This window comes from Canis lupus, chromosome 1 (assembly GCF_011100685.1).
Source record: "Canis lupus familiaris isolate Mischka breed German Shepherd chromosome 1, alternate assembly UU_Cfam_GSD_1.0, whole genome shotgun sequence".
NCBI classification, from domain to species: Eukaryota; Metazoa; Chordata; class Mammalia; order Carnivora; family Canidae; genus Canis; species Canis lupus.
The window spans coordinates 34,679,026-34,704,865 of record NC_049222.1 but is presented as its reverse complement, the minus strand read 5'-3'; the positions used below and the strand labels follow the sequence as shown (position 1 = coordinate 34,704,865).

Sequence of the window (25,840 nt, the reverse complement as noted above, 5' to 3'; positions counted from 1 at the left end):
CTGTATAAGAAAGATTTTGATTCTGTTGCCCAATTTAGAGCAGTGACCTTCATTCTAAGTGTGAAAGTGTTTTATCACTGTTGTATATGGACATGGTTCACCCCCATACTAGACACCCAAAACTACTGCTATGTGGTTCAGTCATACCAGTATAGATAGTGAGTAATAGAAATGCTCAATATATTAAACTTTCTTTGGTTTGGCACTGGTTTTGGATTTCTTCAAATCACGCATCTTTTTATATTACTATTATGTATATGTTTTCAAAAACATTGGTTTTGAGTCAGACTAACTGGATTAAAAAAACAGTTTCAGCCATTACTGTGAGGCAATGGATAAATTCCTTAAACTTGGGGCCTCATGTCATCCGTAAGGGAGGTAATATTAGTGCCTGCCTCATAAAGGATTTAATGAGAAAATACATGTAAATCACTTAGCACATTTGCTGGGGCACAAAGATTTAGTAAATGTTGATTATTTTTATCATTCTATGTGCTGATTGTTTCAAACTCCATTACTATTTCTAGATCGTTCATTTTCTTCATGTTTTCAGTAGTAAGCCCAAACTTTTAAGCTTCCTTTTTATGGAAATCAGAGCAGTCTAAACAGAGTCTAGGCTGCCAAACTATCTGCTACATCTCATAAAGAAATGAGATAATGTTTGGTGTATATGTGTATGTCTAAATATGAAGGAGCCACAATTCTAAGTCGTTCCAGACTGAGGGCAGGTGGACCCCACTTGGCTGGGAGTCAGATCCTATTACCAGACTTTATTTATTTCAGGCCTGATAAAGTTGCTTCCTCTTGGTGAGATTTTTTTTTTTTTTTGCATTTCTTACTCAAGACAAAGACGAAGGGAGTTGGAAAACTTTTTAAAAAGAAATGCAAAAGAAACTCTCTTATTTTTATATCTTCCAGAAACCAATTTGATAAGTCATTTTCTAAGTTCTAAAGAAGCATTTTTTTTTCCTCAATTTTTCATCACGTGAATAAAACTGGGTTTTCAGTTTTAATCAGACAACACAAACCATTACACTGTAAAACTACATTTTTCATTTGGCACCGTTCCTTGTTTACTCTTTTCAATGCAGATATGTCCTTGTCCTAAGACAAGGGGTGAAAGCCACCATGAGGCGTGACACCAGCCTGAGCAGGAGGAGTTAGTTATTAGTTGCTAAGTGTGTGAGAGGTCAGTGAATTTTTCAGGGTACCGCTGCAGAAATCTTCGTGCACTCACTAATAATAACTTGTAATCACCAGGTTTAGGAACCTCCTCCTATCAAGATGGCTGAATCAAATGTTTGAAGGTTTCTGAAACAGGCTAGTTTGTGCTTCCTCTTTGTTACAAGCAATTTCTTTCATCTTGCACAATTTAAATTTGGTTTTGATATTTCCCAATGGAAGTTGTTATTGTTGCATTGCTTTGAAATTTGTTTTCCAATAGGAGCTTGAAATGGATTATCTATAAAGTTTTGTTCATCTTGAAAGTTCTATGATCAAAATTTACTTTTGCCTTTTAGAAGTTTTAAGATTTCTCCAGTTTTATATGGTTTCTTACTGATTCTTTTTGGCTTCCCAAATCAATAAATCCCCATTAGTAGGTAGTTAATTGTGGAGAATCTGAAATTTTACTTTAACACACTGAAGTCTTAATTTTATCTCTCCTCTGTGGCCAACATTTAATCCAGTAGAATATTGTTAAGACTTTTTTTTTCCTCCCCCCAGGGCCACAGCTATTAAGGTCTCTCAACTTGGAAAATGAAACATGCTTAAATTTTTTCCGTTTTGATACTAGACAAACTAGAACCGATAATCTTAATGGCTTTTCTAGCTTCTACATTACCCATCTCAACTGCATCACGGTTTTGGCCACCTGCTTCAGAAAGGAATATCAACAATCTCTTAATTTTGAAATTCAGTGACACCCCTTAGGTCTTTTACTTGACTTACTGTTGATTTGTATTCAACTGTCTTTATCATTTATAGTTTTCTTTGCATGTCTCTGTGATACTGTGAACTGCTGCCCTACCTCTGTTCCCAGCCTTTCCCATATTCCCCATCTTGGTAGTTTTCTCCAAAGTACAGCCCAGGCTTCTTCTTTCTCTACCTCCCCAAAACCAGCCCCATTGTTTTAAGTATCAACTCTAAATGCTGGTGATCCTAATGGTGTTCCAAAGTGGATTTTCAGCTTACATTTCCTGTGGGTTCTGTATCTATGTCTGCCTGGACATTTCTGTTTGAATGTTTCTAAAGCACCTCAAAACTAGTTTGTTCTAAAACTGAATATACTCTATTTCCTCTCAAACTTGTTTTCTTCTCCTTGTCTGCCTTGGCAAGCTTCTGCTGATTACTCCAGATCCACTTCAAATGTGTCCACTCTCAACCCTTTCTTAACACCCACCACTTGGTGGGGGCCTTATTGTAACTTATACAACAGCACTTTTCATCCTACCTGTAAGTCACAGTCACTGAGGTCAGAAAACACATTTGTGTACCTTCTGATGCACTACAGTCACTGGTGCATGTGGTAGGTGCTTAGTAAATGATGTTGAGGGGTGCCTGGCTAGCTCAGTTGGTAGAGCATGCGAATCTTGATCTTAGGGTTGTGAGTTCAAGCCCTACGCTGGGTGTAGAGATTACTTAAAAATAAACTTTTAAAAAAGTGATTGTCTAATATGCTAACAAATGGCAAAAATAGTATATTATAGATATTGAGAAAGGAAACAAAATTTTTATTTCACCAGGTGGAAAAGTTTGTAAGTGGCTAGATATTAAATAGATATTTTTTATAGTTCTATAAAAAATGAAACCATCAGCCTTATTGATTAGATGTAGGCCCTAGGACCTCAGAGAGTAAAAGAGGCTTGTATTTATTTCCTTTCTAGACTCATGGTTGACTTGGTGCTTGGACTTGGTTTGAATGGAGACTCAGTCATGGCATTATGGCAGCAGGTGCAGTGTTTTGAGTGACTTTCCCAGCTATTTCAAAAACGTCTGAATGCACAGAGCAGAACTCAGCTATCTGGTTGGGAGAATATTTAGGTGCAAATATTTCCTATATGCGCCTCTTCTCATTTATTCTACCTCCTCAAATGGGGCTCTGTGGGTCAGGATAAGGGCATGATATGTATGCTTCTGTTTACTTAGGCAAAAGGTAATGAAAATTCATGATTTCAGTTATGAGATGATAACCATCTCCCCTGCTATATCCTTCTCTTCCTCCCCGCTACATACAGATAAAATTGTATATCTGGATGTGCTAGTCATACCCATTTAAAATTACCCACAAGCCATTAATATTAAGTTCATCCTTTGATACTGATAGCTTCATCACATTGCATTGAAGGATCATTAGCAACAGTTTGTTACTGGAATCTTTATATTGTTGGGATTAGCGTCTAACTAAATGGAACAGGTATCCAGATAACATGAATTAATTCATGTTAATTTTAAAAATAAGAAGTCTTAGCAGCAAAGACTGATCTGTGACTGTCCTGTATTTAGAATTAGGTTCTTTGCACTAGGATGCTGGACCATTGCAGAATTATGTAACTGTTTCCCTTTTGGCATTCATAAAAACAAGAGCATGTTACCAGAGGTCATCCCACATTGAGCAAAAATTTTAAATACATGAATAAAAATTCCATCTGTCTTTTTTAATACTAGAAACATCACATAGATTTGTAATTTTGATGTTTTGTAGTCTTATATGGGTTTGGTAGTCTTTTATGAAGAACAACAAACAAAACATCCTGTTTTTATAACATCCAGCATAAATCCCAGGGGAGTTATTACAGAAATAGCTTAGGTTCTTCCTATATCAGTTAGCAGCTTTTTTATTTCTATTATTTAATGTTTCTCCTCTCTTCGAAGTGTGACTAAAACAAAATCGATTTGTGTCCTCAGGCACCGAAGTACTGCTAAGTGTTAATTGTCCAGGGTTTCTTAAAGGGCTTGAAGATCACAGAAGAAATTGTAGGGCCTGACCCACCACTTCTTGCAAGGGTGACCGTTTTAAATTGCAGGTATTTGTAAAACTCTTTTTGATCTCTTTCTTTCTTTCTTTCTTTCTTTCTTTCTTTCTTTCTTTCTTTCTTTCTTTCTTCTTTCTCTCTCTCTCTCTCTCTCTTTCTTCTTTTCTTTCTTCTTTCTTTCTTTTTTTCTTTTTTTTCTTCCATGTCATGGTTTCATCTTTTTGAAACTTAGTGATATTCCTTTAAGTGTTTGCTTAGGAGAAAATATGTGAAAATTGAATAGGGAAGATATTTTTGAAGAGTTGTAATATGGTTTAAAGGGTGGTGAAACAGCCAGAAATGATGATTCAGAAGCTGAAAATAGCTCTACGTTTTATGCAATCAAGTAAAACTCTGTACCTTGGCCTTCCCCACACCGGATTAGCAAGGAGTCAGGAGCATCCACCCCCAGCATGCACTATGGATGACAGGCGGGGTCATGACAGACTGCTGCCTAAACAGGGCATGTGCTGCCCAGAGGCTAACCCTGAGGTACAGGGTGGATTAGAGTTGAGTGATCTCAACTCATATTCATTTCCTCTGAAAGGAAAACTCACAAGGTCCTCTGTGTCGTACTGAGCGTTTAGGCAGCCAGGATTCTCACGATGGCACCCTGTCACTCCCGAGGCGGATGGACATATGCCACGTTTGCCTTTGCTGCTTGCTTCCCTGGCAGGGCTCCAGAAGCTTATGGCATTTGTCCCCGTCCTTAGGAATCCCATTTTAAGACCACGAGAGGGAGAGGGATTGATCTTGAGTTTTTTTCTCTATGCTCTTGTTTTTCTTAGTTTGTTTTCTGCATGTTTTCGTGCAAAAAGCTGTACCGACCAGTGGGGAGGCTAGGAGATGATTCTTGAATTAACTCCATTTCTGTGGAGCGAGTGGTCAGGTTGCCCAGGTACAGTGTCTTGGGTCCAAGAGCTGAGTCATGCTCGTGACTGAGAGTTTGATGCTTCACCTTCAGTTCTTGTTACCCAAAATGAGACTCTGTGCTTGGTCCTGTCAAATAAACCAAACTGTCAGGTTGTCATTAACGAGTGATGCTTCTCTAATTAAACAGAACTGATGGGAACGATCTGGGAGGATATTAGCAATGGAACAGTGATGTTTGCATTTAAATGATCTTAATTACCCCTTAGACTTAATGCCCTAATAAGATGAACGGGAGAATGTCACATCTCACTTAGCTGTATTGTTTCAGACAGTGGCTGCAGGCTGAAAAGGACCAGAGTGCATTAACTTGCACTGTGGTGTCTGCTTTTGCAGACAGAAGGTTTGGGGATGTATATTCTTTTCTTTTTCTTGTTTCTCCCTCTCTCTCTCTCTCTCTCTCTCTTTCTTCAAAGGAAATTAAATCACAGCCCTGACAGGAGAGGGTAAAATCTCTGAGCAGACCTCCCCAGTGCTTGGAATTTACAGACTCTACCACGTCCCAGTTTGCTATTGTCCTAAGGCAACACACTCCCCTGCTGCTCTTTGCGTCTTTGGCCACAGGCCAGCCTCCCAGGGCCTTGGGCTTTGATGTGCGGAGCAGACTGTCCTCAGGCCAGGCTGTTGTTGCCCCTGCCTAGGCTCTACTCGCCCAGAATGCCAGGAGGGATGTCCTGTCTCGCAGTATACACTTTCCACAGCTCAAGCCATCATCAGAGGTTTCTAACACTCCCACGGCAGAGGGAGCCTGCCTTTGTGTCATCCACAAGTGGCTGCTCCCAGCTGCTCAGCTTTGCTTAGCTGGCTTCGGTGCTCTGCGTTGTTGGTGGGGGTGGGGGCCTCCTCCTGGGGAAGAACCCAGCTCCACCAGGTGGACTGTCAGTCCGAAGGGCCTCCTTGGCAGAGCTCAGGGGAGCCCACTGGGTGAGTTGAACAGCTTGCTCTGGGGACATTGCATCGACCTTCATTTGATCTAGGCCTAGCAGCCTGGTTAGTGAGGACTTAAGTCTTGGCTCAGGAAATCTTTCTCAACTGAACTGATTTTCACCAGGGTCCCAGGCCTATAGTGAGAAGTCTGTGCTGTTGCAAATTTAACTGCTATCACTTCGGGTGATATATTTTGGTAACTCTAAAAGCACGTGGACACATAAACATGGAGGATTGTAATGATAGATATTGAGGAAGTAAAAATGGGACCATGCCTTGTAACTACTGAAAAGGCCAGACCCAAGAGAGAGGGAGAGAGAGAAAGAGAGAGAGAGTTTCTCACCGATGAACTGTCTTCTGAAGGGCCAATTTGATTCAAATAGAAATTGCCTCAAAAAACTGAAAGCAGACCATATCTTGTTCTAGTTTAGATGACACGGTCCCTTGCACTGTATCTTAATAGGATTGATAATAGCATTTCCCACAGAGGGGGCTTCTTGCTTCTATTTGAGTAGAAATAGATCTATTCCCTTAGATGTGTCTCTTCACCAACCATTATTTATTTCTTTATATGAAGTTTTATAATGTCCCAAGGTTGGCTGGTTTGTGTATTGATTTCCCTAATGAGAACACATTACATTTTTGGCAGTCAAGTCTGAAAATGGTTATTAGCTCTTTTTTTGCAGTAGTTGGGGAATGCGGTCTGCATGATCCCATGACCTAGTTGGAGGAGGACACCTGAAAAGGTTCAGAGTAGAATGGGGAAGACATTTGTAGAAGACAAACTTGACAGTCTTTTCAGGACATGACTACATTCTCTTTTAGAAGTCACTCATGAGTAACAATTTAGTGTCCTTGTAGTACTATCATTTTGTCAGTAGTGAGTGTTGGTGTGTGTGTGTGTGTGTGTGTGTATTAGACTGGGGGGGAATAGGTAACTCCATTGGTGCATCTTGAATGCTAGGGTGCCTTATTTAGCACAGCTATCATGATGCAGGTATTTTTTAAATATTCAAATCTAGATACTTTGAAATTGCAGAATTTTGTCATAACCCATTCCTTTTTTAAAATTTTTTTTAATTTTTATTTATTTATGATAGTCACACAGAGAGAGAGATAGAGAGAGAGGCAGAGACATAGGCAGAGGGAGAAGCAGGCTCCATGCACCGGGAGCCTGACGTGGGATTCGATCCCGGGTCTCCAGGATCGCGCCCTGGGCCAAAGGCAGGCGCTAAACCACTGTGCCACCCAGGGTTCCCTGTCATAACCCATTCCTAAATTCCATCAGCCAGCAAGCATAGGGAATTTTTGTAGGACAGGAACACGGAAGGGAGAGAAGCTATTGGTTAAACCATAGTTTTGGCATTTAACATTAATAGGAAATGCAGTGTTTGCCAGTATTCCATATATCATTTCTTATTGCTTACAATAAGATGAAGTTGGTAGTTCCAAAAATGGAACTGAAACTCAGTAAGGTTGTTGACCTGACCCAGGAATGCTAAAATGTACTGTATGTCTTTCAGATGCTTCCCTTCCCCCTGCATCTTACAGGTACCCCATCTCCCTGTGATTTTTTTTTCAGTTAAAAAAAAGTGTAGAGATTGAATTTTCATGTTCATACTGACTTTTGCAATCTTCTAGTCTTTTTTTCCTGTGAAATTCACTGCGCAATATATAGAACATATTGTAGGTTGACAGGAAAAACTTTCAAAGGAGATTTAAAAAACAACTAAAGTATAATTCATTAATAATTTCATTCTGTTTCTGGATATGTTTTCTTCCCATTGTCAGCCAGTGTGGGAGGAAAGGGAAGAATAATGCTGGAGCTGAGGGTGTGTGTGGGTATGTGCCATCCAGAAGTATTTTATAGAAGAAAAAAGTGTTTATTTTTATAATAAAAGTAAAATTCGACACTCTGAATAACAGGTGACCATTAATTCTGTTGTGAAAAATTATATTCCAGTGCTTTTAAACTTGTTAATTATTAGAGACATATGTTAATCAACGGCATACATATGCATACACACACACACACACACACACAAAGTGGTTTTGTGTGCTACCAGTCTTTTTTTTTTTTTTTTTTTTTTTTATTCATGAGAGGCACAGAGAGAAGCAGAGATATAGGGAGAGGGAAAAGCAGACTCCCCGAGGGGAACCCGATATGGACTTGATCCCAGGACCTCAGGATCACAACCTGAGCCAAAGGCAGACGCTCAACCACTGAGCCACCCAGGCATCCCTGTGTTACCAGTCTTAAATCTAAAATGTCATTAGTAATACTGTTGCTATTGCCAGTGGAGAAAATTTGCATCAAATTAAGGTAAATCTACTCATCTCTTTTCTGCCCTGGAATAGCATTATCCTTCCCAAACTTAAAAATGTTAAACAAGTCAAAAGTTCCCCTCATCTGCTGAAGAGTGAATTCAAGTTAAAATTTCAAATGATAATATCTACACCCCCAAAGTAGGTGCACTGCAGTTTTCTCTTTTCAGAACTCCCCATATCCCTTCCAGGATTGTCTTTTCTGGGGTCCTGCTCTCTCTCTGTCCACACCACCCTGTATCTGGGGCTTGATTGAGTACAGCCTGCTCTGGGAAGCCGTTTGCCTCTATTCTAGCCCCTACATAACTCTTCCTGCTCTCGACTTCTGATTATGCGTAGAATCATTACACATTCTAGCATTTAACACTTATTTTTTTTTAATTTTTTTTTATTTATTTTATGATAGTCACAGAGAGAGAGAGAGAGGCAGAGACACAGGCAGAGGGAGAAGCAGGCTCCATGCACCGGGAGCCTGATGTGGGATTCGATCCCGGGTCTCCAGGATCGCGCCCTGGGCCAAAGGTAGGCGCCAAACCGCTGCGCCACCCAGGGATCCCTAACACTTATTTTTTTAAAATAATTTTTATCTATTGGCTCATGGCTTTGCTAATGTGTATTTTATTATTTCTTATCACAACTACTTTACTGTTGCAAATGTTCTTAATTGGTTGATTATTTCTGTTATCTGGCTGTTAGTAAACCCATGTTACACACTAGAGCTGCTCTTCTCAAAATGGGGACCTCAGGCCAGCACATCAGCATCACCAGAGAACTAACAAGTTGAACCCCAACCAGATCGATAGAATCAGAATCCACCTTTTAACAAACTGGTGACTCATAAGTGTGTTAAAGCTTTAAAGCATTTGTTGAGGAAGGTCTCTCTCCCTCAGAGGGGTAGAGACCCCAGAAAAACCTTCAACTCTCCCTTTGCCACTGTTGTATTGGAGTCCATTCGGTACCTGGCTGTATTGGAGTGAAACTGCCTGCTCTTACTGTAACGAGGTTGGAAATTAGTCTTTACACAGAAACTGCAACCTTTAAAAGTGACCAGAGGGCCCTGGTTAAGTATCCAAATTGTATTTATCTTCTGATTCAAGACAACTCTAGATGCAAGTCATTAAAATCCCTTTAACTGGCTTCTTTTAAAATTCTCATACTGAGAAGCAAAAAGTATGGTTTCCTTTTCCTTAGTTACCTTTTTTTTTTTTTTTTTTTAATTCTTTTTGCACTTGAAGTGCTTACACCCACTCAGCTTGCTATTTTGAACTCTGGGAAAGAAAATTTGTGGGCATCCTGCAGTCTTTCAGGAAACAAGGCTCAGATTAAATATATGCCACATTTTCTATGTGTTTCTTCAGGAAATTGGAGAAAGCACATCACTCGTGCTTTCACTCAACTTGACACATAGTGTGACGTTCAAAGTGTGGATGGAAACTAGCTTCTGTCCTTATTTGCCTACCTTCGCACAGATATTCCTGGTGTTTCCCTTTCCGTTTTTTCTATTGGTCCTTGCTTCCCTTTCACTATAGGGTCTAAAATTCTTCAGGTACTCGTACATTTTATAAAATATAACATTCCTTGAGAGTCCCTAGGTTTGGTACATCAAGGAAGAAAACACATGGACTCAATTAAATGTGCAACAATATGTGCAATATTCTCAGTCAAGCTTACTTTTTTTCTTTAAAGATATATTTATCTGAAGGGGGGGGCACAGGAGCCAGGGAAGGGGGCAGGCAGAAGGAGAGGGAGAAGCAGGGAGCCCTACTTGGGGCTCAATCCCAGGACCCTGAGATCCTGCTTGGAGCCAGAACCAAAAGGAAGACGGTTAACCAACTTAGCCAACCAGGTGCCCCAGTCAAGTTTACATAATAGATTATTATAACTTTAAGTTATTTGCATTTCTTTGTTGGTTTTGCCCTATCTTTGAACCTAGTTTACAGATAGCAGGAATGAGAGACATTGGTTGGGGTGGAAAATGAGGAAGATACTAGGTCATCTCAGTCATTCTGCTATGTTTTAAATGAATTTGGGGCTGTGTCTTGTAAAAATACTAAGAAAATAAGGTGGTTGCATTTGGTGGTGGTTGTGTCATTTATATACAGTTGAATTTCATCTTTGTTGAGGCAATTAAGAGGTTTTATTTAAGCTAGAACTTACACTTTTCTATGTAATCACTGTTTGCTTACATGTAAAGGATATTATTCAGGGGGTCTTGTGAGGAAGTAACACAATTCAGTTGCTGAACTTGAGAAATTAAGTATTTTCAAGCAAGTGAAATGGAAATGTGGGAAGACACAGAACCAAGAATCTTAGAATGCAAATGTTTATTGAATGTAAAAATGTAGTAAACGTAGAGATGCATGATAATGCACTTTTTTTTACATGGCAAAACAAAATATTGAAGGGATGCTTATATCTGATTCAACATAATTGTATTTAAAAAAAAAACAAAAAAACATAATTGTATTTAAACTCTTAATGGGATTTTTTTGGGTATGACTAAATATGGAAGGCAAATATTACACTTAATTAGATAGTATAATCTGGGAAAAATGGGTGAGAATTTTGCAAGTATATATGTGCACAAAAAGAAATATCAAGAAGTGTTTGAAAAGAAAAAGAGAACAAAGTATAGAATCTAGCCCTACTGTAATTCAAACACCGTAAACAATAGTAATTAAAACTACCCAACACATGAACAAGTTTTTATCATAATACCAGTCACATTATATTTACTCAGTCTGAACAAAGTTTCCATTTTAAATATGTAGATCAGTGTAACAAATCCCATTATTAAAATAATATAGCAAGCTTAGTAAATGGTACTTGGATAACTTGGAATTTGTCTAATTCATGCCAGAGATATTAAATGATTAAAGATCTAAATATAAATAAATGTACAGAACACCTTGTAGAGAACTTAATATATACATCATATTAAAGTGCCATTTAAATTTGAAAGAAAGGGATGCCTGGTTGGCTCAATGGTTGGGCATCTGCCTTCAGCTCAGGGTGTGATCCCAGGTCTGGGGATTGAGTCCCACATTGGGCTCCCTGTGGGGAGCCTGCTTCTCCCTCTACCTATATCTCTGCCTCTCTGTCTATGTCTCTCATGAATAAATAAATAAAATCTTTAAAATAAATAAATACATATATACATACATACAAAAGAAAGAAATAGGACCAAAATGTAGTCGAATTACATGAATAGAGATAATTTTTACATTAAAATGAAAGACAATGAAATTATTTTTAAGTGGTAGAGTGATTATGATCACCATTGATATAAAAAGGCAACCCAGGAGTTCCATTTTACATTAAATAAACCACCAAAAGAATTTAGTCACATAAAAATGTGAGGAAGTTTTATGAAAGTGAAATGCTCAGATATTGTTGGCAGCTTTATAGGTGATTTCAATCTCTTGACATCAATATGGCTATAATGTGAAGTCCATAAAAACATTCATACTCTTCAATGTAATAACCCCTTTTTTGTTACTGTTTTAAGGAAGCATAGTATCTCTTGTTAAAAATAAATGAGAGCATCTTACATGTTCCCACATACAGGAATGGTTGAGGAAATGACTAAGTATGCTAACTATGGACTATTATATGGCTAGTAAAAATGAGAACTATATGAATTACATGGAAATATGGAATGTGTTTATGAAATATTAAATGAAAAAAATCAGAAGGCATTGTTATATGTGTGTTATGAGAGCATCTGTGTGAAAATATGCCTACATAAGCAAATAACACATTTGTAAAAAATGTAAATAATTATGTTTGGGTGATGGGATTAAGAGATTTTTTGTGTTTTAGGTTTTTTTTTTTTTTTTTTTTTTTTTTTTGTTAAATAATGTCTTCAATGTTGTTATGTACTTCTAAGAAAGACAATACAAATGACCAAGTAGGGCTGTTACTAACTCTGGCTATTTGGGCACTGCTTTCCAAATGTTATTTTGGAACCCTGCCAAAATATGCCAAGTTGTTTTGGGTCTCTAACAGTCATAAATTATTCTGTTACCTTATTCTCCTTGGCCAGTTTTTTACTAGGTTTACAAAAAAGCAAGTTACTTGTAACCATGATGAAGGAGGGTGGTGTGGAGCTTGTGGTATTTGCCCATCTATTCCCACTCACTTTGCACTCATCCTGCCACATTTCTCTCCCATCCTATACCGAGAAGCATCTTTAGCATCGTTGAAAAAGAAAAATGATGGAATAGTAGTCAGGAAATTTGCCTTCTAGTTGCATGACCTTGGGCAAATGTCTGTGACCTTCTGAGTCTTAGTCTCATCATCAATAGAAGGATAGTGTTTGATGACCAGGACCCAGACTAAGGATTAGTCCAGGGATATAAAGACACCAGAGTTCACAAGCTTACTCTAGGGTGCCAAGTGCTACTCTAATGTACTCCTAAAATGGCAAGTTTACTGTGTCACTGTTGGAAAGGCGGAACAGCTAAAGTGCTCCCAGGGAATGGAGAACATGGTTCCTGTATACTACATGGAGAAAACCATTCGACTGGAGAAAGTCACTTGGTTTCAGCATTGTGGCTACATCTGATTTATTATACATAAATATAGACCAGTTAGTGAGAAGCATGATCAAATATTAGCTAATGATAAATTAATTAGTACATTGTTTGGACTACATAACTGACTGAAATACAAAGTTTCAGATGTATTTAGATTTTCTGATGAAGCCAAAATACCACTGACTGAGATGTTTTGTTTTGTTTTTTCCTTTTTCCTAATGTGTAGAGGCAGGCAATAAAAAGAAATTAAATGTAAGCAGGTTGAGATTTAACTGCCTTCATCAGTTTATAAAATTATTTTAGGCATTGCACTACTCTATAATATAAGAAATTGTAAGGAACCTAGTATCATATCTTAGGTGTCAGTGTTAATTTCCTTAGAAATGAACATTTCTAAAGAATGTTGTATTGTGGTTTGTACACATGAGGCTCACCTGTTATGCAGGCAACAGATATGTATCTTCTCTGCTGATCAGGAGCAGTCATTTGACTGAATCATCCATACAGATGACTAATATATTTTGTACTTACTGCTTTTGAGATTTAATGTGAGGTGCTCATACCACCAGTGAGAAATTCCTAAGTAACTTGAAATGCCTGGCCACTCAGATAAGCATAGTTAGACTGAAATGAAAACATATTGCCGTATTATAGATGAAAGACCTTTTGAGATACTGGCTTAATGACTGGCCCCACGCATGTATTTAATAAGTCCTTTTATGAGGCAAGAACTACATTTTAAGAAAGCAGTACTCTGAGAAATAAGCACAGGAAGAGGGATGGTAGATCTAAATGTTTATACAGGTCAATTTCACGTTACATATTGATGAATCAGTGAGAAAAGGATTCTTGAGAATCTTCAAGTTCTGCATCATGAGGGGAAGTGCCCCCTTTTCCTTGGAAAGTGACTAATAGAAGGATAAGTTGTTAAACCGAGTAATAGCGCAAACCACCACAGCAGTAGTTCAGACACAATATTATAAAGCTTGCTCCCAAACATTATTTGAAAGAGCCTTTGAAACTTTCATAAAAGGCCTAGAAAAGTACAAAAATATTTTCACAGCTCTAGATATTCAAGTGCGAAAAATGTGTGTTGTACCAATTTGCAACACCTTCTTTAGGTGCTTATATTTGTTGATCCAGAATAATTTCAAATAACCAAACCATTTGACTTTTGTTTTGCCATATTTATGGCAAGAGCCCTACAATAATAATTACGACAATTTGTGAATGAAGAAGTCTTTTGAGACCATATCCACGTGAGTTTTTTAGATAACTATTTCTTGAATAGCAGTTAGAATCTAGAATCTAGGCATTAGATTGTCTTGGAAGTGAAAATGTATTTCCCATGACTACTGTGGATTTCTACTTAGTGTGTATTGTATAATTATTGCTATTTGTCTTCTCCATTGTTAGGAGCGTTTTTGTTTTGTTCTGGTTTAGTTTAGTATTTTTTTAAAGCATCTCCTTTTTAGTAGTGGATAGCAAATCTATTTCAACCTTTTTTAAATACTGAGATTAGCTAAAATAATTTTACTAATATGTATGGTGGGACTAGAGAGGAGTGGCAGTATGTGGCTAATTCTAAATTGCATGATTAAAAAAATCATGTGTTTATGGCTTTGGGATAGGTTTTTGAATTTGCACTTGAATATAGTTGGGTTTGATGGTCTGGGACTTTAAAACATACTAAATCTACCCTGGGGATACTTGATTCAGGAGTAGCTGGACACCATCCAACCTTCTATCTTACTCTTCTGCTCAGCCCTCCAGCATCCCATTTATTTTAGGCTCTCATCAGTTGGGCTATAGCTTGCTTTCTCTCAAACTTTCTCTTAGAGCTGCGATAGTAACTTAATATTCAGGCTTCAGAAAAGGTGTGTCTTCTGGTAAAGTGAATGGAATTAACTGATATTTATAAACCTAATTAAGCTGTTTATAGGTCTTTAGTAGAATAAAGGCTTTCTGTGGGAGACCAGGTTTAACATTCTGAGAATGATTTTGAAATTCATACCAGTGAATTCTCTCCAAACGATTGATCTGAGGTATTAATTTATATTTCTCAACAGAGATTATATGTAACTAGACCTTAACTGCTTTGAGAACTGCAACCTACACATATGTATTTCATTGGTCAATTAATAAGAATCAGTGAACCGAATTCTAAAGCAATCAGTTGCCTCTTTTTCTCACATCTAATTTTACATATCCTAATTGATATTATATAGTCATTGCTTCTATGTGTCAATCAATACTGACAATAAACTTTTCTGCTCTCATGTTAATTGTGTTATTTTGTTGTTTTCTCTATGCTTGAACATTCATTTTACCCCAAACTGGAAAAATTTACTTTAGTTGGCAGATGCTTAGTTGTTTTATACTTTTAAGAAGCACAGTAACTTAGAGGATGATTTAATAATAATCTTGATTTGATTTCTGTGTTATTAATGTACTGATCCTATAATGCTGCTCTGGTTTAAACACTGTTTTTGTTTTTGTTTTCCTTTCCTCATTAGGTGGAGTCTTTGAATTTTTAAAAAGACAACATAATGAGATCCACTTGAAAAATTAAGTGAATTGATTGGATTGGAACACTCTTTTACCAATTCATTAACATTCAGCTGCTGGGTAAGTTGAGTCAAGTGATTTTTATATGGCTTGATTTCAAAATTATTGGAAAGACATTTTAAGCAAAATATTAAGCTGTTTGTGAAATGTTGGCAGTAATGATTTGAGGCCTTTACTGCCTACAAAAGATGTTTGGGATGCTATCTAAATGAACGTGTTTGTAAGTTTTCATAATTTTTTGGAAATGTACCAATTAGAAAGATGAGAAAATGTTGTCACTTGTAGTTTGGAACCAGATACTTTTATTTATTATTTTAATTATTATTTGCTAATTGAACACTTGAGGTAATGTAAGAATATCAGATTTTACTGTTAGTGAGATATTTATGTGTTATTGTACTGTATTGTATCAGATTCAAATCTAAAGTCTAATTAACATTTTGAGTAAATTAGTATCTCTCCTTATTTAAACCATTCTCATTTTACAGAAGGCTTGTTTTCTATGATAAGAATAGAAACCTTAAAATCTTGCTCAATTCAACTTCCTCGTTGCACTCTGTGTGGAAAGCTCTCGAGGTAGAGAACTCCTAACCAAGAAGAGTTTGGGCTTTTAGCAAATTACTGGTGCTGCCAAGACAAAATTTAGTGGGAACAGGACTTTGGCTACTGCTAAAATGTCAGTTTTGTAAAGCCTGCTCTGTCAAACAGATTTTTGGCATCAGAATTCTAAATGATACTGATTTTAAGGTTTGGTAATTTTTTTTTAATCCAGGCAAACTCATGCTTTAATTAACCCTTTACACAGTAACAGAAAATTTGGAAAAATATTTGTATTTCTAGTCCAGGTCACAAGACTTGAATTTCTGAAATTCTAAATGATATGCACAATTCTAAATTGTACAGGTTGTCATTCAATTTTCCTCTGAATGAACTGAAGCTATTTAAAAACCTGATGGCTGATAATGAATAAGAGAACAAATGAATAATCATTTGGGGAGCAGACTTTGAAACCAAACTAACTGTGTCTGTTTCACCTATGGGCATCTTAAGACATGATGAGGTCAGGTGGTTTTTCAGGGATCTGGTTGCATGATTCATATGATTCCAACAACTGCTTTAGATTTGTCTGAAATAATCTCCCTTGAGACAACTGCCCTGGAACTTGATTTGTTAGTGTGGCTTTTGAGTATTCAGTGAGTGTAGAAATATTAAGCATGGAAACCCCAGGATATCTTTTCATTTTGTGTATAAGGCTCATGACCCAAGATACATTTGTGACCAGTAATTTACATTGTTGTGGGCATATGGTGCCATTCAGAAAAAAAACAAAAAAAAATTTTGGTAATTAAAGAGATATAAAGCAGTTAGATGAAAAACTGCTTCCTGAAGGAAGAGAAACATTAAAAAAAAAGTTTTAAAAGCAAAACCTTAATTCTTCAATAGCTGTAATAGATGCTAGAAAATTAAAATTAATGCTGCACACCAGTGCTGCACTTATTTCTCTATGTCCTCACAAGATTGGCTTTTACAGTTATTCGCAAAGTACCCCACAGTGTTACAGTTAAATTTTGGTTGGTGGGACCTCACTTAAGGCATGTTTAGGAAGACTATACAGATTATGTTCTGTGAGTACTGCTAGGGAATGAACATGGCCTGGCCATTGAGTACAGCTGGACTTCTCGCCTATCACATCGTGAGCTCTGGGAGCCTTTGCTTAAAAGTCAGCTCACTGGGGTCACTGTGTTTTAATATAATAATATTTTTTTAGTCAAATAAATTCATAAGATTAGCTGAGGATTAAACTCCTGGCTGTTAGTAGGGGCTCAATAACTAAAGGTATTTCTAATGATGGTTAGTAATGGTGATGGTAGTTGTATCATTATTTAAACATAACAATACTTAACATTTTCCTAATCATGTGACTGATTCTTTAGCCTGTCGTTGAGGACAGGTTAGGATGGGTAAGGAAACACTTCATAGGAAATTGGCATGGTGGACCTGACTTTGTCCATTAGCCCAAGTGAGGATATTTTTTTCAAATGATACATCTTAAAAATTTGCCCAATTTTCCACCCCAGATTAGGTGTAAATAGAAAACAGTTTCCAAGATAAGAAAGTAAAACCCTCACCATTAGAATTACCTTTCTCTTAGGATGCATTTTGTAAAATATAGTAAAAACAAGTGATTTTATCTTTTTATCAATAATATTGTTCCTCATTCATTGCCATTTTCTTTCATGTCGCCAATGCTTTTTTTTTCTTTAATTTAAATTCAATTAGCCAACCTATAGTACATACTTAATTTCTGATATGGTGTTCAGTAATTCATCAGTTGCATATAACACCCAGTGCTCATCACATTACATGCCCTCTTTAATGCCCATCACCAGGTTACCCCATCCCCCTACCCACCTTCCCTCCAGTGACCTTAATTTGTTTGTTAAGAGTCTCTCATGGTTTGTCTCCTTCTCTAATGACTTCCCATTCACTTTTTCCTCCTTTCCCCTATGATCCTCTGTGCTGTTTCTTATATTCCACATATGAGTGAAACCATGTGATAAGTGTCTTTCTCTGCTTGACTTATTTCACTCAGCATAATACCCTCCAGTTCCATCCACGTCAATGCAAATGATAAGTATCCATCCTTTCTGATGGCTGAGTAATATTCCAGTGTGTGTGTGTGTGTGTGTGTGTGTGTGTGTATACCACATCTTTATACATTCATCTGTTGATGGACATCTCAGCTCTTTCCACAGTTTGACTATTGTGGACATTGCTGCTTTGAACATTGGGGTGCAAGTGCCCCTTTGGGTTGCTATAGTTGTATCTTTGGGATAAACACCTAGTAGTGCAATTGAAGGTCTATTTTTAACTTCTTGAGGAACCTCTGTACTGTTTTACATAGTGAGTGTACCAGCTTTCATTCTCATCAACAGTGAAAGAGGGTTGCCCCTCACCAACATTTGTTATTTCCTGTCTTCTTAACTTCAGCTATTCTGACTGGTGTAATATGGTATCTCATTGTGGTTTTGATTTGTATTTCCCTGATGCCAAGTGCTGTGGAGCATTTTTTCATGTGTCTATTGGCCATTTGTATTTCTTCTTTGGAAAAATATCTGTTCATGTTTTCTGCCCATGTCTTGTCTGGATTATTTGGGTGTTTTGGGGATCTTGAGTTTGATAAGTTCTTTGTAGATCTTGGGTACTAGCCCTTTATCTGATATGTCGTTTGCAACTATCTTCCTGTTGCCTTTTGGGCAAAGCAACTTCTTGCTAGATAGGATTCCAAAGGCAAGGGGAACAAAAGCAAAAATGAACTATTGGGATTTCATCAAGATAAAAACTTCTGATTTTTTGATTCATCTTGAAATTATTCATTTTAAGGTAATATTAGCTGGACTATGGCCTTTTAATAATGTGCTCAGATTTATATTTTTTCATTGCATCAGATGTAATTATTTAAGAATTATGTAAGTGGTGGGGCACCTGGGTAGCTCAATCAGTTAAGCATCTGCCTTTGGCTAAGGCCATGATCTCAGGGTTCTGGGGTCAAGTTCCACGTGGAGTCCTACATCGGGCTCTGTGCTCAGTGGGAAGTCTGCTTCCCCTTCCCTCTTCCTCTGCTCTTCCCCCTGCTTGTGCTCTCTCTCAAATAAATAAATGAAATATTTAAAGAAAAGAATTACATAAGTGACATTTTTTCTTTAGGCTGAGGAGAGGTAAGAAGGAAGGTGAAAATTCTTAACATGTTCTGTGAGTTGGGCTCTGTGCTACAGGTGCTTAATCTTTTTAAAGTAAGAATTAAGAATCCCATATTCACTTGAGGAAATTGGGTTTCAGAGCAGTTAATTATTTAGCTGAGAATTATATGTCATTATAGATAATAATTTCTGGATCCGGAAGTCATTGAAATCAAATTTAATTTATAAATAATAAAATAAAATAACTAAATGAATTAAATAAATAATTTAAATATATACGTCATTACTTGCACAAATATGGAAAATAAAAGTGAGGACAGCTTTAATGCATTCTATGTGGATGCATTTTAGCAGACCTTATAAGGACTTGATAAAGTTGCAACTTAGATTTACTCTGTGCTTTCTACAGCTTTGATATAATTTTTCCAGCTACCACTTCGAATTCAGAGTAGATCTTATGAGGTTCAATGTGTTGTGGCCTTCAAAATGTTTCCTTTTATGTGGGGTCATTTTTTATAGCTTTTCAGATACATACAGCTCTTCTGTTTGGGTCCTTAATGCTTTTAGGTAACTGAAGAATGTGTCAGTATTTATGAATGAGCATTACCGCAATGATAGGAAGCCTAGACCCAATCTCTACTTACCAGTACTGTGTTTCTTTTGCCATTACAGTCTGTGTGAATGGAGCCCATTACTGTTAGCTTCTTGGGCCACATGGTTTCATTTTTCCAATATTATCTCTTTCACTCTTAACACACATGTGATACTTCCTGCTTTGTCTTTCAAGCATTTTGCTTGGCTGTACCTTCATACATTCCTGCATTCAATAGTTTAATTCTTCATTTATTTGTCATTCAGTCAACAAGCATTAATTAAACCAGCAGTATGAACAAAGCACATTTTGTTTCATGAGAGTATTTTGTCATCTGAAAACCAACTGAGGGTTGCTTTTATATCATTTCATAGTATTCCCTTCTGCCTACCCTCTTGCCTCTTGAATTTAGCTTGCAGTGAAGGGTGGTTGTCGGGGGGGTAAATCTCTCCTCCTTTATCCTCCACCCAAAACCTACACAATGGGACTTAGTAATTATATTTCTTGTTTCTCTGATGACGTGAAATTACCATTTGTGTAATGCTATACAGTTTACAAATGGCTTCCATGTTGCATTATCTCACTTTAGACAATAAATGTTATGTACTTACTACTCACATTTTATTTTGTGTATGCAGAAACGGAGGCTCAAGGGGTTACAACTGAGTGATTTGCTCAAAGTCGCCGACTTCAGCTCTGGTTCCCAAAACTTTAGATAGCATGTCATTCGCTGCCAGGTCACCAGTCTAGTTGACTGTCAGTGTTCAAATATTGGAACTTTGTTGATGCAGTCACTATATTCTGTTCAGTATGAATCAAATAAGGAAATAGAAGCTATATGGAAATTTTGGAGAAGAATCAGGTCTCGTAGGGAATCTTAGAGGCAGTGTACCTTTACCTTCCTTGATGATACTGTTAAGTTCACCCAGTCACTCTCCCTGTTTTGAGAATCTCACAGACTCCAGACAACCCCATAAATGAAGAATGGATGTTTAGATAGTTTTCGTAGTAAATTGCTAAAGTGGATATTGGCCCAAATCACTCAGAGATCTTTATTTTTGAACCCGATATCACATTGGATTCTCATCCATGAATTGTCAAAAGACAAATTAACTTTGCATTTTCTACATCATCTATTTTTTGTATTATTGGATTTTGGTTAATTGCTCTTTACTGATATGAGAATCTGGTTAATTCTTTTATTTTAGTATTACTCATCTTCATGTTTTACCTCATTTCCCTCTGAGTTCCCATAACACTTTTTACTTCTCTCACATCACTTTTTGTATGTAGTTTTGTGCTTTATATTAAAGTAATTTATGTGAAATTTTTCTCTCACATGCCACCCTGTAAGCTGTTTGAAGGCAAAGGCTGTCTTTATTTTGTGGATGTCCTCTTCAGCCTTGAAAATGATGATTGAAAAAAATAGTAGATATTCAATAAATATTTGTTGAATTCAAAAAAATATTTGACTCTGAGTTTTCTTTTGAAATTCATTTTGGGGACTGCAAATTTATACCTGGGCACCGATTTAATTTTAATCATATTAATGAGATGAATCAGCAAGCCTGATACTTATTAAATATCCAGAGCAGAATCATAAGAACAAATTTATGTGTTTTTTTAATGATCTCTTTAAATGCGAAAAGCATCTTCTCTAAGTAGAATAAAAACAATACTTTCCCTCACAAATAAAACAAAACAGAAGCCCCTCTATTCCCCTGACAAGGACATTTTATTGTCCTTGTCTTGACCATGGGAACAAAATACAACGACCTTTGAAAAGATTTGATGAGATAAAATACAACATGGCCTCTAAGATAAAGGCTTCCTGGGAGATAGAGTGTAAATGTAATGTGAATGTGGGGCACAGCTGTCTGGGACAAAGGGTATACATTTAATTTGGTCTGTGGTGGTGGGAAGGCCCTGAACATTTTTAAGCAGAAGACAGATGTAGCGAGAGCTGCACATCAGGAAAATAAATCCAGCCAGGTTGTGCTGGGTGGCGTTGGGTGGGAGGTAGATTTGAGAGTGGGGTGCGTAGGTGCAAGAGTCCCTGAAAGCACAGAAGCCACTTAAGAGACACTTAACATGAATTTGCACTAGAGCTGTCACCTCATGGTGTGCCTTTTACATCTCCTCCCACACTTACATCCCAGACGGAGGTACTTTAGAAAACTTTAGTGAACACTTGAGCCCAGATTCAGGGAATTCTTTCAGACTTAACTTCTCTAATCTCTTCCTCAGTTTCTGATTTCTCAGGTATGCATCATAGTATCCTTGTGACTATTTTCTGCTCCAATTGATTTCCTTAAGACTCTCCTGATACTTCCACAGGTCACTGTCTCTGGTCATTATCCCCAGATTCCATATACCTGAGGATACTGTGCCTAGGCCTATCCTTTGGAAATTTGCCAGTTGGACCCAGAATACCTTCTGATCTGATTTTGTGTAGCTGGTTCTCAGACTAGTGTGGAGGGCCTAGACTGGAGGGGTAGCAGTAAGGATTGGCAGGACACAGGACACAGATAATACAAAGGATAGTGTGCAGGAAGCCAATGTAGGCCTTCCTGATTGGGTGTAGTAGATGTGTATATGTGTGTGTGTGTGTGTGTGCACATATGCCTTTGTATGTTTGCAATCGGAGAGTAGGGGAGCTGGAGGCAGGTGTCAGTGATGACACAAGGCTTTGAGCCTGGGAGTTTGAATGTTACTCTTACTAGGAAAAGAGAAGGGATGCCTGGGTGGCTCAGTGGTTGAGCCTCTGCCTTCAGCTCAGGGCGTGAACCCAGAATCCCGGGATCTAGTACCGCATTGGGCTCCATGCAGGGAGCCTGTTTCTCCCTCTGCCTATGTCTCTGCCTCTCTCTGTGTGTCTCTCATGAGTAAATAAATAAAATCTTTAAAAAATTAGGAAAAGAGAAGTGAAGAAAGAGACTGCTTTCAGTAGTAGGGTGATGAACTTGTGTACTTGTTGATTGTGAGATAAAAATAGATTTAAAAAGCATATATCATATAGTACTTGACTTTTCCTTTTTCCGGGAGGGTTGATAGTTGGAAACAGGAATTCACTGGAAGACTTGAGTCTTCCTCCTCTTTTTGCTGTATATTCTAGCTACTTAAATATTTCCCAAGAGCTTAGGGTAGTTTTAGGTTTTCTCAACCTTACCCCTGCCAACATCTCCCACAAATTCACCTCCTCAGGAACATGTGTACTTGTCAGAGTACTCACAGCAGCCAGAAGTGTGCCTTTCAGCATCCAAAAATAAAAACAGGGGGGAAAATAGCTATCTTTTCCTTTTGAGGAGCATAATCATTGTCATCTCACGACTTGCTGAAATAGCACAGCAAAGGAACATTTTTTGGCAGGCTGGAAAATCTAGGGAATGCACAAACATATGCAGTTCTCTTTTGCTATGATGTGTTCAATTGAAGCAGTCCACTTCAGGAAAGCAACAGAATTTTTACTTGAGTATTAAAATTAAAAAAAAAATGTATTCACTATTTGAATCTAAAGCCATTCTCTCAATTGGTAGTTTCTAACAACCAAATCCTTCAATTCTTAAATTTGATGGTGGCAGTGAGTTGGCGAGTTCCAGTGTAATCCACTCCCATTCCCATCCACTGAGAAGTTTTTGAATTTCAGAAGAGATACTCTTGATTGAATCAGTTTAAGAGCATATAATGATCCTGTAATTATCATTTGTCATTACCTTGTGTACTAATGATTAAAGCAAACATTTAATAACTGTGGGGCAGTAAATATATTTTAGATCTTGAGCCATAAAAAGATTTCCATTAACAGAATGTTTTGTGCACAAATAAATTATTCATTGACTGTAGCAGAGCTTAATTCTGTCATCAGCCTTAAGTGGAAATTTTGAAAACCCCAGTCATCACAGATGCCAGCACTAACTTGGCTTGAGCCCCCATCCTTCTTACATGGAACCTGAGTTTTTTTTGGCTATTTGTAAAAGCTGCAGTTAGGTTAAATTCAATGAATATTTATGACATTTCTGCCATATGCAATTTAGTGTTCTGGTGGTTGGAGGAATAAAATGATGAGGAAATCTACATTTTAGCCTCTAAGTTGCTTATAAATCTAAAAGAGAGATAAGACTGCTACGTACCTGACTTGGATAGAAGAAAGCTCAAGTAGCATCCCCAGAGATGTGGAAGTAAAATGTGTTGCCCATTCAAAGGAAGAAACCATATGCACTTTCTTGTGGGTATGTGAGGGGGAAGGGCTTAAGGATCAAGAAGTATTTCCTGAGGAAAGCTTTAAAGACGGGTGAGGTTTTGACAGGTGGAGAGAATTATATCCACATAGGCAAAGAAATAGGTGGATGGTGTGGGTGTCCTCACAGAATGAAAAGTAACATGGTGTGTTTGCTAAGTGAGAAGGAGACATGGAAGAAAAGGAAAGAATAGTGTCAAGAGACCTATCGTGGGGAGGAACTTCAATGCATCATTAGCACATTAGTTTGGTTAGACATTTGAGAACCTTTCCCCATTTTTGAGTCAAGGAGTAATACAATGGGATTATTATTTTTTTATGTAATTATTTATTTATTTATGATAGTCACACAGAGAGAGAGAGAGGGGGGCAGAGACACAGGCAGAGGGAGAAGCAGGCTCCATGCACTGGGAGCCCGACGTGGGATTCGATCCCGGGTCTCCAGGATCGCGCCCTGGGCCAAAGGCAGGCGCCAAACCACTGCGCCACCCAGGGATCCCCGGGATTATATTTTTGAAATATACCTCACCTCACCTTCTAAGTAAGAGGTAGAAAACCTGGGGGAATAGAAGTTAGAGGCTATCAGGATAATCTCCATGAGAAGTTATTAGGTTCTAAATTGGGTTGGTTGAAATAGGAATACACAGGAGGGGACACATGGGATTGAATTGTCTGTAGGTTTAAGCCTGTGATTGGCAATGGAGGGGTGCAGAATAGGATGGAGTTAAACATTGCTTTCGGGATCCCTGGGTGGCGCAGCGGTTTAGCGCCTGCATTTGGCCCAGGGCGCGATCCTGGAGACCCGGGATCGGATCCCACGTCGGGCTCCCAGTGCATGGAGCCTGCTTCTCTCTCTGCCTGTTTCTCTGTGTCTCTCTATCTCTCTGTGTGACTATCATAAATAAATAAGAAAAAATTAAAAAAAAAAACAAAAAAAAAAAACAAAAAAACAAAAACATTGCTTTCAGTTCGACAACTTCAGTAAACTTTCGAATCTCACTAATATTGATGGAAAGCCAGTCACGTGCAAAACCTTGTGCTTGGTACTAGAAGTGTGTAGTGATAAAAACAAGTGTGATCCTCTTTCCAAGTAGCCGAAAACTTAAGTGATAAAATACATCCTCAGTTAACTAAAATCCAAAGCAGATCATGATCAGTGCGATAGCACGGGTAGTACCGAGGGTTATGAGAACACGAAGAAGAGAGGTATTAATTTTGATACTGAAAAAGTGAGGAGCATACAAGGGAGAAGATGCTTCATCTGTGCCTGGAAGATTCGAGAGAGGATTGATTCCAAGGTATTTTAGCTATCAGAATTGTAGTTGGAAACCAAGAGAAGCAAGTACCAAGCTAAGAGGGGAGGAACTTTATAGAAAGAAGAGCTTTTACTTATTGTCTGTTGTGTGTCAGATTTTGAGCTGGGAGCACAACACTTAATTAAGGAAGGGATGTCTAACAGTGTCCAGTGCTGCAAAGTAGTCATCAATGTTATGGTCTAAGAAAGGGCCATTGTCTTCTGCAGTTTATAGATCACGGGTGGCCTTTGAAGAGATTTCAGTAGGGTAGGAGTGAGAACATTCTAAAGATTATAACCTATCTCAAAGATATAACTAAACTACATCAATGAGGGGATCCCTGGTTGGCTCAGCGGTTTAGTGCCTGCCTTTGGCCCAGGGCATGGTCCTGGAGTCCTAGGATCGAGTCCCACATCAGGCTTCCTGTGTGGAGCCTGCTTCTCTCTCTGCCTATGTCTGCCTCTCTCTCTCTCTCTGTGTGTGTCTCTCATGAATAAATAAATAAAATAAAATTTAAAAAAAACTACATCAATGAGATGTAGTGATTCCTCCTTAGTGGGTCAAGTTTATCTTAGCCCTGGTAGATCCTAGTGCCTGGCTGGTCTTAGAGATATCACCTGAGAATATGTTGGTCCTGAGAAATCTTTGCAAAATATTTAAATATTACAAAAATGTTATATTCTTAGACTGTTGTCAGACAAATAAAAGATTTCA

At 37.8% G+C, this 25,840-nt stretch overlaps 1 protein-coding gene across 3 annotated transcripts in view; it reads left to right on the top strand.

The window, feature by feature from the left end:
- The window catches only part of HIVEP2 (HIVEP zinc finger 2), a 192,933-nt gene that overhangs the window by 93,339 nt on the left and 73,754 nt on the right, over window positions 1–25,840 (top strand). For 2 of the 3 annotated variants that reach the window (XM_038526205.1, XM_038526207.1), the window contains exon 2: window positions 15,250–15,361. The gene's annotated coding sequence lies outside the window, so the exon portion shown is untranslated. Of the gene's footprint in view, window positions 1–3,906; window positions 4,026–15,249; window positions 15,362–25,840 lie in introns of those variants that run through there. The other variant, XM_038526206.1, reaches the window with a different exon arrangement.